Consider the following 4,846-nt stretch of genomic DNA (forward strand, 5'->3'; position numbering starts at 1 on the left):
CATTTGTTGCTTGCTGTTCTGTTAAATTTTGCTATTTTGACTGGGGTGAAATGATATCTCATAGTTGTTTTAATTTGCATCTCTGTTAGGGCTAGGGATTTTGAGCATTTCTTCATGTGTTTGTTAGCCATCTGAATGTCGTCTTCGGTGAAATGCCTGTTCATATCCTGTGCCCATTTTTCTATTGGATTATTTACCTTTATCTTGTTGTGGTGCTCAATTAATTGTCTTCAAAGATCTTTTCTATCTTCCCAGAGACCACAGGATACATTTAGACTAGGTATTATCATGAGGTCCTTTACAAGCTAGTTAAAACCCAACTTTCTAGCTTCATTTCCTGACTGCTGTCTCTCATAAATTCCAACCACACAGGTCCAGCTCCAGCTCTCTGAACATGTCCTGAATGCACATTTCCATGTCTTTGCATTCTGTTCCCTGTGTATGGAACACATGGCTTTTCCTTAGCTAACTATAGAAATCAGATGCACCTTTTCCATTCAGCTTTTTGTTAGCTCCAATATCAGCTTATTGGTAAGATCTCCCCCAGTTCCTGGGCAGATATTATTGTTCTGGGTTCCATTACGTGAATTTTTACTCACATTAACCCTATGAATAAAGGAGCTGAATCTCGCCCTGTTCTGTGCCATACTCATCATCTTTGATACGCACAAGACCAATGCTGCAGTCACTGTGTCAGTCCAACTTGTTGAGGATCTTTCTCTCCTTCTGTGACCCTCTACCTTTCCCAGTCTAGCCCCTTGTTTGTCCTGTTGCCATGGCACCATTCAGCTGGTATTAAGATCAACTGTTATTAGGACATGAACACCATAAAAGTAAAACCTTTTAAAAATTTTATTCTTCATTTTTTTTAATATTTGCACATGGTAATTATTTAGTGTTTATGAAACTAGTTATAGAAACATTTTTATTTTTAAAATTCTGAGATGTTCTTAAAATTTTGCAATTGTTAATGAATAGGCAGTGATCATAGACTTATTTAACTCATACTTTTGCCTAAAATTCACTTATTATCTCTAAGCCCATGAAGTTGGAGCCACAAAACAAATATCACTGGGCTTAAGATGTGGGGAGTGGGGTGGTGGGAAGGTGGAGATAGACTGAGCAGTTTTACAGGCTGGGAAATGGCTAGGAGAAGGCCCATCATAATTAAGTGCTGGCACACGGCTGCAATCAAAGCTGAAGCAATGCTATATCTAAGTAATGGAAAGTAGTGTCTAAAAGGAGATGGTAGTTTTATTTCCCTCTCATCAGATACTTTTCTGAATGCTTTTGCGTTCTGAGCATCACCCTTTAAAAGAAAAGGACCCTGACCAACTTTATTAACTAAGGAGAGAGAACCACCAAGGGAAGAAAGGGTTTAGTTTTCATATCGACCAAGAAATGACTGAGAGTCAATATGAAGCCTCTTTGTTCTGGAGGCTAGCTAAAGCAAAGTGGGCATAGGACTGTCTTCCAACAATGTGTTCTTTTGAAAGAAGGCACAGACTTGACCAGTATCATTCAAAGATATCCAAATAGGGCTGAATTTGTGAATAGAATTTATGGGTTTATGTCTAATATAACAACATATTTTAAGCTTCAGAGCATGGTTTGGCTACTTTGAAGAATGAGAACATGGGGCAGGTAATCTTTATATAGTTGCTTGGTAACCAGTGACAAAGATGATGTATTGAAGGTGTTCAAGGATCAAACCATGGTTAGTTTTGGAATAGATGCTGGCCTATTGGTAAAAAGCTGTGCTCCAAATCCCTAAGGCACCCAGTTCAAATCCAGCTGCCCAGAGGGAGAAGATGGGCAATCTCCTCCTGTACAGTTAAACCAACTCTGAAAACGTGATGGAGGGTCAGTTATGGGTTGGTTTCAACACAACAGTACACAACAAAACAACAAGAAGCATTGAGAAAGTCTACTGTCAAGGGCCTCTCTAAAATAGGAAGAAATAATATCAGTTTAAAGATCAAGGTGCACCTGACTAAGGTCATGGTCTTTCCCATCACTATGCATCTGAAGGTTGGACAATGAATAAGGATGACAGAATAAAAATTGATGACTTTTGAGTAGTGATGTTGGAGAAAAGTACTAAATATTCCATGGACTGCAAAATGAAAGATCATATATGTCTTGGAGAAAGTGCAGCCAGAGTATTCTTTAGAAACATGGATGGTGAAGCTTCATCTCATGTACTTTGGTTATGTTAGGAGGGCTGTTCCTTGGAAAGGAACATCATATTTGGAAGGGTGGAAGGTTGGCAAAAGAGAGGAAGACTCTCAAGGAAATAGATTTATACAGTGACTGCAGTAATGGGATTGAGTATACCAGAGATGAGGAGGATGGCACAAGTTAGGACAGGGTTCAAATCTGTTGTTCATAGGGTCACTATCAATTGTAGTCAACTCAACAGCACCTACCAACAATAACAACAAAGGTCTCTTCCAAACCTGAGATTCACAAATCTATACCATTTAATAAGTGAGTCTAATTTTGTTGTTCTCCTTGCCTTCACCTGAACACAAATCAGTTCAACAATTTTTCTATACTTCCCACACATTTATTATATTCTTCACGTGGTTCAGTCTTACCTTACTTTGCAGAATTGCTTTTCCTCCAGTAACATGAATTTATGGAAGCTCTGGTGGCCTAGTTGTAAGGAGTTGCACTGCCATCCCAAAGGCACTTGGTTTGAATCCACCAGATGCTCTATGAGAGAAAAATGGACAATCTCTTCCTATGCAATTAAACTGCCTCTGAAAATCCACTAGAGGGTTACTGTGGGCCAGTTCTTACTCGACGGCATACAATAACAACAACAGGTTTTCCATCTTGTCTTTTGAGTTGCTGTTACCAATTTAATCCCATATAAATAGGTCTTAAAATTAGAATTCTCAAGGCAAACATTTTTTACTAGCTAAGCTAATGTGTTTTTAAGAAGACATGGGGGATATTTTTGTTTAAAATTTATCATTTTGGGGGTTCTGGTAGTTTTTAGGGTTTATCTAGTCTCTGTAGCTCCAGAAAGACTGGATTCCATGAGAATTTTAAATTCTGTTCTACACATTGCATCTTTTAGTCAAGAATCTTTGTTCAAAATGCTTAGTAATGCTGTTTTTGTTGTTGTGAGGTGCCAGTCAGTTGAGTACAACTCATAGCAACCCTATGAGTGACAGATCTGAACCCTGTTCTTTCCTGTTCCAGTCTCACAATCTCTGACACACTCATGCCAATTGCTGCAGTCACTGTGTCAATTCACCTGGTTGAGGGTCTTCTTTTCCTTTGCCATCTCTCTACCTTTCCAAGCATGAAGTCCTTCTCCAACTAATAGCATCTCCTAGCAGCATGCCCACCATATGTGAGACAAAACTTCACTATCCTTGCTTTCAAGAGGCACTCTAGCTGTACCTTCTCCAAGACATACCTCATTATTCTTTTGGTAGTTTGTGGCATATTCAGTACTCTTCTCCAACACCATATTCAAAAGCACCAATTCTTATTCCTTGTCCAGCTTTCAGATGCACAGCAAATGATAGAAAAAGACCATGATTTGAATTAAGCTTACCTTGGTCCTTAAATTAACGTCATCGATCCTCAAACATTTGGAGAGGTTCCTGACAGTGAACCTGCCCATTGCAATAAGTCTCCTGATCTCCTGGCTGCTGGTAACAAGTATGTGTTGATTGTGTATTCAAGTAAGATGAAGTCGTTGATGGTTTCAGTCTTTTCATCATCTATCATAATGTTGTCTATAGGTCCAGCAGTGAGAATTTTTATTTTCTTGACATTAAGATGCAATCTATATTGAAGGCTGTATTCTTTGATCTTTTGTAGCAAGTGCTTCAAGTCTTCCTCACTTTCAGCAAACAAGGTTGTGTCATCTGCATAACTAAGGTTGTTGATAAAGATTCCTCTGATTTTGATGCCATATTCTTCTTCATAGAGTCCAGCTTCTCAAATAATTTGCTAGCATACAGATTGAATAGGTATGGAGGAGGATATAACTCTAACACACATCCTTCTTAATTTTAAATCATGCTTATGAAGACCCCAGGTGAAATGGATTGACAAAATAACTGGGATAATGAGGATAAGTGTGTTGAAGACAGTGAGACTGGCTCAGAATGGGGAGGATTTCAGAACTTTCATCCTTAGGGTTATGACTCAATGACATATAAGATCAACAGTGTTCCTTTGCTGTGTTCGCACAATAGACCCTTGGCCTAGGTATAGATTTCACATGTGCACTATTAAGTGTTCTGGGACTCCAGTTCTTCCCAATGTTAGCCATATTTTGTTATGACCCACATAGTCAAATGCCTTTGTGTAGTTAATAAAACTATTTAGGCACTATTCAACTTCTGTCTCATGGCAAAATGGGCAGTTATTCATTGAGGCCACCATACTCCTTTCCCTGAATCTTCCTCTGTTATTTTAGGTGAATAAAGACCAATTGTTGTGTCTTGAATGACACACAAGACTGCAAGACCCCAGGTATTACTCAGTGAACTCTGAAGTGAAACAGAAGCATGACATATATTGCTAGGTCAATAGACTAGGATAAGGGCAAAAGTAACTTCAGAATTTTAAATGAAAGTGACTCTTTAATGAACTGTACAATCACTGTTTCCCAGCCCCAAGTTTTTTACACCATCTCAGGCAAATTGATTCTCTCTCGCTCTCTCTCCACTTCTGTAATAGCTTGCCTCTGGAAACCCTATGAACCTGGAGAGAGGATGAAAGACACCCAAGCATTGAGAACTCTCCTTCATAGGGTCACTATGAGTTGCCTGCAACTCGGCAGCACTTAACAACAACAATTTTTATATATATATAT

The sequence above is a fragment of the Elephantulus edwardii genome, unplaced genomic scaffold, assembly GCF_000299155.1.
Source record: "Elephantulus edwardii isolate Elephantulus edwardi_28Jun2011 unplaced genomic scaffold, EleEdw1.0 scaffold00017, whole genome shotgun sequence".
In the NCBI taxonomy this organism is placed as follows: domain Eukaryota; kingdom Metazoa; phylum Chordata; class Mammalia; order Macroscelidea; family Macroscelididae; genus Elephantulus; species Elephantulus edwardii.